At 38.2% G+C, this 10,998-nt stretch overlaps 1 protein-coding gene across 10 annotated transcripts in view; it reads right to left on the reverse strand.

Moving 5' to 3' along the window:
- Positions 1-7,341, reverse strand: part of LOC131686690 (uncharacterized) — a 68,188-nt gene extending 60,847 nt beyond the window's left edge. The window contains exons 1-3 of one of the 10 annotated variants that reach the window (XM_058970579.1): positions 6,747-7,341; positions 6,134-6,324; positions 5,827-6,070 (exon numbers count right to left, since the gene is read on the reverse strand). The gene's annotated coding sequence lies outside the window, so the exon portion shown is untranslated. Of the gene's footprint in view, positions 1-5,826; positions 6,325-6,746 lie in introns of all 10 variants that reach the window. The other 9 variants (XM_058970583.1, XM_058970582.1, XM_058970577.1 and 6 more) reach the window with 9 other exon arrangements.
- Positions 7,342-10,998: the final 3,657 nt, after the last annotated feature.

Below are 10,998 nucleotides of genomic sequence, written 5' to 3' on the forward strand. Positions count from 1 at the left end.
TAAGTGTTTTGGAAAGCTTGAGGCTCTTATTTAATGGAATGATTTTTGTTTGGGTGAAAACAGAGATATTTTCGAGACGCGCACCACTTTTGTGCGATATGAGCGTACGGGGCTATTCGGACCCCCTATTCCGTCAACCACCGTTCAGCGGCTTGCGGCTGCGCACACCATTGCATACGCCACAGCAAAGAAAGTACATGGGCCGCCAATTTACAGCTGTGACATACCAGATTAAGTTTTTGGAAAGCAATTTTTTTTTTGCTTCTTAAGGAGTGTCTCTTGCAATTAATTCATAGGTAAACATAAATCCATTATAAATAAATTAAAGAAAAATAACGGTCTGAATTCCCGGAGATCCCCTACATTGTAAAAGGATGGAAAAACGTAGAGGTTTGGAAATCGTCGCTTAGCGCTGCCATTGAGTGGTGCAAATGAACCTTTTATGGCACCAAAATGTAGCTGAGGTTTCAAACTAACAATTAGGACTTTTGACCGGTAACTTTTTTCACATCTATCCACCTAAAAAGGCGATTTGCTTAAGTAGGACCGAATAGCCCGGGTTCCGAACTGATAACAGTATAACTAGTGTCTGACGGAATCAATTTTTATAGTAAGACCCAGAGCCTGTGCACTTTAAAAATCCAGTACAGAGGAATGCGCTGCACTGCATAATAAGACTAGTTCTGGAGAAAATTTTCAATAGAACCTTAGTAACATTGTTAACCTCTTTCTCTTTTGACTATTACGACATCACTACAAAACTAAATTTTCAGTACATCTCGAAAGCCCGTATTTAGGAATGCAATACTGGTCGCTTCCAAATAGTTTGTTTTAGCTTTATGATATCTTTGTTAGTTTTTTGGCGATATTTTCAAATGAATGGAATTAGCGTGGTCCTTGTGGATAGGGTGTTCAAAGTATCGACTGTTTAGATGTGTGAAGTTTACTTGCGCAATGCCCTATAATATAATAACACAAACATATTGAAGCAAGTTTGCTGAATAAACAAGGCTATCTATAATAATTAATTTGTTGTGATTTTTTTAAAGATTTGGGGTAGGGTGGCTCTTGAAAAATTGTTCATTAATTTTCAGAAAGAATAGATAACAGCCCCAGTAGCGAAATCAAACACTACCATGCAGTGAATTGTTTGAGTTTAGACGTCCAGTGGACCGAAGAAAAGCGATTCGAATTTAATGATCTGTTACACCTCCGTAATGTGGGGCATTGTACTCGAGAAGAGCGCGAAGATTGTGAGATTTCTACTGGACGATGCACAGTGTCGCCTAGCCGTACAAAACCTCAAAATTTTATGTTGGATTTTTAATGATTTAACATTTTTCTCTGTTTGTAAACAGGTTGAATAGAGTTTTCTCAAAATATTAAGTCTTGAGGACAAAACATAGTTTTTTTTGCAGACCTTCAAAGTAAAATAAATTATGAATTCGAGTCGCTTTCGAGTTCGATTGTTATGGTTCCATAATGCCAACACTTCTCGATAATCTAGTACTTCTTCAAGCGAACTCGAACGAAAATTTACTTTCGAGCTCGGTTCGAAATACATAATGCGAAACAAGGACGAGTCGACAGAATTTTGATCGAATCGAGATGCGTAATGCCACCCCTGGATGGATTGCGAGCGACCCAATTACCCGACCTTGACGATTAAATCGGCGACGAAACGTCAAGAGATAGGACAAATTCGTCATGTTTTTTTCCGATCCTAAAAGTATCATTTTCGCTTATTTTTTTTATAAATTGTTCGTAACAACATGAAAAAGGTCTTCTGAAACTATGCAAATTTCCCAAATGGGAAGTTTTTTGAAATTTTTGTGCATAAGGACACAAGACCTAACATAATAAATTCTTTGTTGTGTTCGCGCAAGACGTGTGACTTTTTGGATTTTAGTGCCTAAACCAGCGCTAATTTGGTGCTGGTTTGGACTTATTTAACTAGCATTAAGTCGGTATTAGTTACTGACGAGGACAATTCGAAACACTAAAAAAGCCATACTTCGTCTTCTTGAAGTTTCATTGTTCTTAACCACATGTGTTACTTTTAGTACCAAACAACATGAACAACATGGTCAGCAAATTGGCCCGCCATTTGTAACTGAGGTATTCTACGCGAAGCGTCGCTGCACATGCATTTGGAACAACGGGTTGAAGGTGGAAACAGCTTGCGTTGCCGCGAACCTACATAGTTCTTGCAGCTTTTGTCGCATTATCGAACGGTAATGAAATGCGTGCGCGGAGACAGTGGCGGCGCGAGGTGTTTTGCCGCTCGGGGTCAAAAATCAAATTTGCCGCCCCTTTTAGGTTATGGTGGGGCAAATCCGACCGTTGGATAAACCCGACCCCCCTCTGTTATCGAAAATCAGAAGCACTACGCGAATTAATATCAATGTTGTCGTGAAGAGCGTCAAAAATAATCATAATGGTGGTATGACAGCATTTTATTAGTCTACATTGAGATGCTCATACGACAAAAAGTGTGTTTTTACAAGTTTTGAATTGACTTTTGTGCATCATTGACTACAGGATATTTCTGATTGTTAAAGTGATTGCATAATAAATGTAAGTGGACTTAAATTCTTTGATTAAAGTCCTACAAAGTGCATAGATGAATTTAGTTCAACCTTTTTCATATTTTTTTTAATTGCATCGTAATGAAAAATGACGCGGTGGGGCAAATCCGACCTCTAAGTTTTGGGGTAAATCCGACCGCTTTTTTGCTAAGAAATTTTTTATTGATCAAATTGAAATATATTTATAGATCCACGATCATAAAACGTCTTTATCAGATGTAAAATGAGCATTTTACAGCCCAAACCATTTACTAGGTCAGATTTGCCCCACCTTACCCTATAATGAATTTTCAAAAGAGTTCGATTTTTCCCGCTTATTCATATGAAACATATATGATAAAAATATTAGAAAATGTCTACATAAAAATGAACTTTTTCACATTTTATTGCCAATATTTTGTCCTGGCAGTAGTGTTGCGCATTAATTTCCTCTCGAAAGGTGGCGCTAGGACTCCGGTCACATGTTCGCTCCGGCCTTTTAATTATAGCAAAAATTGGTGCCTAAACCCTCTGTAACATAAAAATATTAGCTATAATTACCCTAAATATAAAATAAAAGTATGAAATATAAGTGCAAGATTAACTAATTTTAAAATTATATATAAAAAAATTACTAAAACAATTACTATTGAATACATTACAATTATTTTAAAAAACATTAAAACACATTTTCAAAACTTACATAGGGTAGACGAGTCCTTATTCATCTCATAAGTCACGATGTCACACTATTTCGCTGATAACTCGGCTTTTAGTGATTGGATTGCGCTTAAATAGGTATCAACATCTTTGCTTCGTTTCTAAGAAGCAGATCAATAAAAAATATAACTTGGACAATGTAAAATACTCGCGTTTGTACGAAGCAAAAAGTCGAATACAATGCACACTTATTCATCCTACTATTTGAACTAATGCGTTGAATAGAGATAGCAGACCCTGCTCCAAATAATATGTTCAATAGGGTGGGATGAATAGAGGCGCTAAGATGAATTAGGGCACAAATACCCTATTTAAAAAAAACTGATAAAAGAATTGGACACATTTTAAAATATTATTCTTGTAAATTACTGGCGATAAACCATTTCCTTTTCAAATTCTCTAGCTAAACGTTCAGAGAAACATAATTCCCGATTAAAACAATTTTGTTTATAAACAATAACGTTTATCTATAACTATACGTTTTGGCTAAGGCAAAACTAGCTTATAAAACTAATTATTGAGATTATTAAATTTCATTTGAGCACTAGCATATATAAGTATTATTTTATACCCTCAAAATCTTGACATATTGCAAATGTTTTTTCGTATTTTTCGGAACCGGAAATTCTACGCGTTCATTTTAAACGATTTCCAATTCCTGTGTTCTGGTAAGAAGATGAAAAGACCTTTTCAACGGTATGCTATGTTATGTTCTTTTGTTTACAATATTCTGCGGGTTTGGGACAACAATGTGTAAACAATCAATATTTTGCGATTTTTTCATGAAAATTAGGAAAATTACTCAACATTCTTTTTTTATGAAAAATTTAGAGATTTAGTTCTGCATTTAACAATCTGATTGCATGAACTCTTGAGCGATTAGGGAGTGTTACCGACAGAATAATCGCGCTTCTCAATGGACAACATTGATTCAAAAACCTACCATCATTTACTGACACATTCTAGACGACATCCTGCTAAAGTCAGTACAAGAACAAATGTCAACGACAGCTTGAATGAAAAAATAATATACGATAAACAGTAGTGTGCTTTATATCACGATATATTTCTAAGCTTAATAATATATGCAATGCTAAAATGTGTGCCTAAACTACAAATTATGAGCTGAGGTAACATAAATCTAAGCGGTAATGTACACTATATAATTGAGTTACGAACATAAGTTTTATTTAAAGGGTATGAAATACTAGTAAAATCATAGTATGTATCTTCTAGAAGTATTGCTAATCAGATTAATCAATGCGGAAATTTTGTATCCCTTCCTTATCACAACTGTAACACGGAATGGAATGGATAACGGAATCAGAACGCAAAAAAGAGAGGCATTGTCGCGCACTATGGGATTCTATAATCATATCTTCCGTTGTTTTTCCTAATTTTAGCTTCAAAGTTTACAAACATACTTTTAAATGTATACATAATTGGGCAAAAAATCGATTTTTTGAAAATTTAATATGAAACTGTCCTTTTAAAAGTTCATGCGACAAAGTTTCTAATTTGGAGACAAAAATGAGTAACGCTGCCATTTTTCAACTGATTGTTATGAAAAATACCGCAATATACTTTTAACAAAAGAACATAACAAATGACCGCCAACTCATTTTTTAAACCCGAGAAATAGTTTTAAATCTAGATTTTGAGGGTCTATTAATTTAATCAAGCGTGGGTTTGTATTGTATTTGACCAGACCTGCACCTTTTCTGGATCACTTGAAAAATACATTCTTTTTTTAAATTTGCGGCACCAAGAAATTATTTATCATAGTGCAAGAGTCGACAATTTTTTTAATAGCATTTATAATTTTTTTAATACTAATAACAAGGTGTCAAACGTCCCTAGGTGAAAGGGCGGTGTGCTGCCGAGTATTGAACGCAGAATTTTTCTCCTAAACATGCCCCGATATCCTGCTTCCTTCAACATCCATGGCCGTACAGAGCAACCAGGAGTATCAGCGATTTGAATAGAACAAGTTTTGCGCGCATCCTTATGTGAGATCTCGTGATGACGGTTCCGTTCCTTTGCACATCAGATCTTGCAGCGTCATACGAATCAGCTTAATCAATTTTGTCGAAAAACCATCCTGAACCATTACCTGCCACAGTTCATTTCGTTTTACTGAATCGTATGCCGCCTTGAACTCCACAAACAGATGGTCAGCCCGCAAGTTGTATTCCCGGAATATATCCAGAATTTGTCACATTTGGTCCGTATTGATGTTGCATTTTAGCTGGAATCAATACAGAATCCATTCAGGATTTTGAATCAATTGCTGAACGATTTCTATAGTGTTGCCAGCGAATGGCAAGTTGCACTGGTAAATACGCGTGCCACATGCACTTCAGAGGTAAAGTGCTATTAAGAGCTCAAATGCTCAGATTGCCATGAAAATCTGAGTTTCAGTTCTTATGCTCAGATCGCCAACGCAAGGTTCTTCAAATGTCTCATCATTTATTTCGCCCAACACAACATACATAAACCTTCAAGTGGAAATAATTGTAGACAAAAATCTTGTACTTACCATTCGCAAACCAATATCCGGACAATCCCATCGTTTGAACTCACATATGGCTCCGAAACATCTTTGCGTAATTGTTTACTTTATTTGTGCTCTTTTTTCGTACACTTTACAGAAACACTTTGTTAGATGAGGTTTCGGAGTGTTTCTAGTCTATTTCTATATATCCACCCTTCACAAAGCCATAGGAATTTTCGAAAAGCTACTCCCCAAGGAAGCTATAATCACTAGACAATTTGTACATATTCTAAAGAGAAAATTCCAACATAAACACAACCAGTTTACACAAAGGAGCGCTTTATCGTCTAACCGCCTGGCTATTCAGTTTCATTGCTCCATTCGAAGATAAACCAGAGCACTTTTCCGTCCATCGCCTACTGCTGAGTTGAGTACGGTTGGCCTATTCACTCTGTTCATTGAAAGTGCCAGTCGAGATTTTTTCCTAACACTTCATCTGCCCGAATCCACAGTTACAGACTTTGATGGAATAGTTAGTTGCATCTGTTTGGAAATTAATCGTAATTCGACAACGAAGAACATTCTGTTCGAAAGCAATTCATCCTGTTGCGGAACTTGACCTTGTATTTCGACACATTTCGCAGAATCTTGACGTTTTTTTAAGTACAGCAGGCCATGTAATAATCAGTGTTCATTTAAACAAAAAAAAATCAATATGAGTAAATCGTTTTCGAGATATATATTATTTATAAGTTTGTGGCACATCTTTTTTGATTATTTATTTATATTAAGAATAAGAAACTCCTTCCCATGCATTATTGAAAACTTCTTCAATATTAAGCTTAATGTACCGAAAACAAAATCAGAAAAAGATTTACCCATTCCAGAAAAAAATATCTGATCAAAAACACGACTGAGCCCACACGAGAATATCCAATGAATAACATTTTCGAAAGTAAACAAACTTTCTGCGAAATCCGGTTCAATCTCCACGAAGCACAAATCTCCACGGTAAACAGTAAATTCCGAGCACAGTTTAATGCATTGTTTTCGTGTTGCTTGGTTGGTTATCTTCCAATCGATCAATTCTGCCTCGACGTTTCGGTTCACTAGCCGCTGCCAAATGTGGCTGATTACGATACAATGTGCCAATTCGGTTCGAAGGTAAAACTTTTCCCATCGTTTCCAGTAGCACCAAAACTCACTTTTTTGTTGCTGCCGGGAAAATCTCCTCCTATCTTGGCACGACAATGTTCAATCTGAATGGACCACTACCGCCTCCACAACAATTCCGAGTCGCTATAAGGTTTAGGAAACATTAGATCCGGCGAACAAAACGGGACCGCCCTTGCCCCGTTTAAGCCTCTTTCCTTGGCACGCGGCTGCAATGTAGTATCCTTCTTAGGTCGGTAAAAACCGCCACGGTCACATGAACTCTAACTTCGGTGTTTATTGTGTTGCTTCGCTTCCCATCCCTTTACGGAACGATAATGTTTTTGAACGGGGACACTAGGATCCCTACCGGGTAGCTAGCCAGAAAGTGCGCCCACTTCGGGATTCAGTTACTCACTGAAGTAAACGGCGTCGTGTGACAGGATTTTTATCAGGTTGATCTTTCTTGTACTAAACTACAGCTGAGTGCACTGTTTGCCTCTCAAATGATTGAGTTGCCGCGATGGGTACCATCGCCGAAATCGACGAACCTGCGTAGTAGGCCGATCAAAGTAACACGTGAGAACTCACAGTTGAACGTGTAGACGTGTGACGCGCGAGTTTCCGAAGTAACAACAAGTGGTATCACGAGATTGACGAGACGGCGATTTTTTTTTTCAATTTCATTTCTCATCGCGAATATCAGCGGCTGTCACATTGAAGTGATGAGGGTTTGGAATTTTCTGATAAGGCAGTCAGGTTGTAGGCGAGGAACGTGACCGGGTAAGTATCTAGAGAAAATTAATGGAAATTGGGTGATTGCGGGATTAGTGATGCGAAATATGCTGTTCTAGTCAAGGAATTATAATTTCAAGCGTTTCTGATTACAGCCTTCTTTCAGGCTTAATTTAACAACCGCAAGGTCGAATCTCATTCGCAGTAATCCCAAATGGAGTAAGTTCCGTTCGTTAACTATACCAGCAAATTCCGACCCCGGCAGCATAATGTTCTCTCCATCCTTGGAAACATCTCTTTTCTTTCAAACATTTCACGCTGAAGTCAACAGTATTATCCGTGACTCTTTTTCTAACCTGCTGTTTTCCCGCAAAGAACTGGAAGCCGACGCCAAATCAGAGTGGAGTCAAACCGAAAGCAATTTCTCTTCATGTGCTTTAGCCATCAATCACTTTTTAATGGTGTTTTTATGCCAATGGAGGTGTCTCGGGCTTTCGCCCGAGTGGAGCTCTGCTCCAAAAACCGACCGGTTCGTTAAAGCTTTGTCGGACCGTGCGTCGTCGTCGGTCGTGTCGTGATTCGATTTTGTTCTCGAGAAATTTTTGTGGGGGCAATTAGCAAGAGCGGTTTCGTAGAAGTTTGAAATCGTACGCCGGGTAGCAAAACAATAATCAAGCAATTCGGTCGAGTATGATTAATAGACGGATCGTTTGTTTGAATCATTTCATTTTACCGCTTTCTTTGGATTTGCAGAATTGGATCATCACGTGTTTATAGCCACAATCACAAAGTAATCTGACGGATGGATCAGAGTTTGAAAATTTTATTTTGTACAGGCCAGGTGTTTTGATTCATAATACAATCAGAATTATCCAACCGGTCGATTGCGTATATGATTTAGGAGAATAAGTACAAAGCACAAGATCTGCAATAGGGTGGTATAATACCAGACCGGAAAGCGTGCGACTGGCCCCCGCTGAGGGCGCCAGCCTTAGGGGGCGCTGAAATCTTGATCTGCATTATAAAATAGATGGATCAAGTGGAATAATATAAAGAAGTCAGAATAAGTATACCATTTTCAGGTAAGTACTAAATTATTTTGTGAAAGTAACGCTGAAAAAGAAAACCAATGTAAACACCAAAGGAGCGCCAAGGCTACAAGATCTTTTAGATTTGTTCAGATGTCTATAAGCCAGAGTCAAACTATTCCTGAGCCAAGAGAGCATAATGATTTGTCGTGGAGAATGGTGTAACTCTTTAGTATTCCTGATAAAGCGTGCTTAAAGCGTCTTTCAATTTCTATTATATTCCTTTGTCAATGTCAAATCGCACATTTCTTAAATGCGAAGTCTTTATTTAGGGACATTGTAAAATCCATTACTTATTGGTTAAATTGTCATAAAGACACTTGACTTCATATTCATTGTGGTAGATTCGCTGACAGTGCTGCTAGTGTTGATAAATGCCGCAACTTCAGTCGGCCATCTGATCTAGCTCCAAGCAGATGCCAAATTGCCCCATTCCCGTATATAGGGATGATGATGTAATCGAGGGACGAATACGCGATCTGACATCACTTACCTCTAATCTCGTAATGGAATAGCTCATGTTAAATTACGAAGAGATGGTCTCTGTTGAAGGATCTTCTTCAACAGGTGTTCCCAACGGTGTTCGTGTCTTAAGAATGGGTCTGACGAAACTTATACCCTCCCACCAGCGTCTTCTAGAAAATTCAATGGGATTCAGTATACTCATAAAAAGGCTGGTTACACATCTGGGGCAGAACCCTATGTACCAATACTGTAGTCAGATGCCACAAGTTGCCCCACAACACAGAAAACCCTGCGCAGCGGTAAAGGAAAATTTATCGACTGGAACAGACACTAGCAATAAGTCAACTCTTGATAATTCACAAGCGGGTACTAAAATATAAATGGCGGAGACAAGGGAGGATCAGGAAGTAACAAACACTCACTCAAGGACGACATCAGCAAATGTCTGCAAATCAAAAACGAGCACAACCAACAAAGCTACTAACGCCGAAGAAGACTAATACACAATAGTAACTCGTAAGAACAAAAAAAACAACATCTGGTGATGAACAACGAGAAAGTTATAACATTTCAAAATTTTAGGAAAGGTCGCATACAATTTTTAGTGACGTCCTAGCGATGAAGCGAGAAAAGGAAAACCGATTGACCCACCTGCTACCACAAAGACAAAATAATTTAAACACGCGACAGCAAACTCCGTCAACTGGGACGGACAAGAAATAATAATAATTACCAAGGGCACCAGAGTGCTAAGCTACGGCTCTGGTCATGGGGATCATCAGAGTAATACTCTTCCAGAGACAAGAAAGCATAATCATTTGAGTGGCGTAGCTCTTTTTAGTACTTCAGAAGTACTAGAAAGAGCTACGCCACTCAAATGGTTACGCTTCCTTGTCTCAGGAAGAGTTTAGAGAGTCTTTTAAGCATTGAGAACTGACATCCAAGTCAAGTTTTAACTGTGTGTGCGAAATAAAATTGTCACTTTGAAATGCTATCAGCAAGCAGTAATTTGTCACTAGCCAGCGATACGATCGCCCAACAATCGCTATGCGGACCTTGCATGCAAACTTTGTTACAATGATGTGTGTTAGTGATTTTCAACGTATTTCATTCAAATATTTACACAGGTTTTTTTTCGGAAAAGTTTGTTCTAGCTCGCCTGTTCTCTACTGTTTTGAGGGATCACTACAGATTCCTGCAACAGTCCACCATTGCTGTTATAACATACATGCATACATGGCTTTAAACGAAGATAATTCACTGCAAAGGTTATTCACGAAGAGCACAAAAAGAAGAGGTCCGAGATGGCTTCCTTGAGGAATGCTCGATGTAATCCATTCCACAGGATCTGAGAGTGTGCTCCAACTCTCACAGAAGCATTGCGATTTGAAAGGTGCGATGAGATCCAATTATTCAGCCAGTCCGGAAATTCATTGCGCCGTAGTTTTCCTACAGCAAGTTGATGAAGAACACGATCGAAAGCTTTCGAAAAGTCTACATACACCTCATCGATCTTACTCCACGTTTTTATTCAGCGTCGACACGTACCTGATTATATTAGTTGTTGAGCGCTTCCTTACAAAACCATGCTGTACTGCGGGATGGATTACATGTAACAACATATTTTGAAAGATTTTTGGGAGGTAGCTTGGAATTGAAAAATTACTCTATATGTTGCACATTGGCGGTTTTGTCGATTGAAGTAATCAAAGTCTCTTTCCACTTCTTTGGAAAACCATTCTCAGCAAGGGAACAAGGGCTTGAAAAATAGTAAGTT

Source organism: Topomyia yanbarensis, chromosome 3, assembly GCF_030247195.1.
Source record: "Topomyia yanbarensis strain Yona2022 chromosome 3, ASM3024719v1, whole genome shotgun sequence".
In the NCBI taxonomy this organism is placed as follows: domain Eukaryota; kingdom Metazoa; phylum Arthropoda; class Insecta; order Diptera; family Culicidae; genus Topomyia; species Topomyia yanbarensis.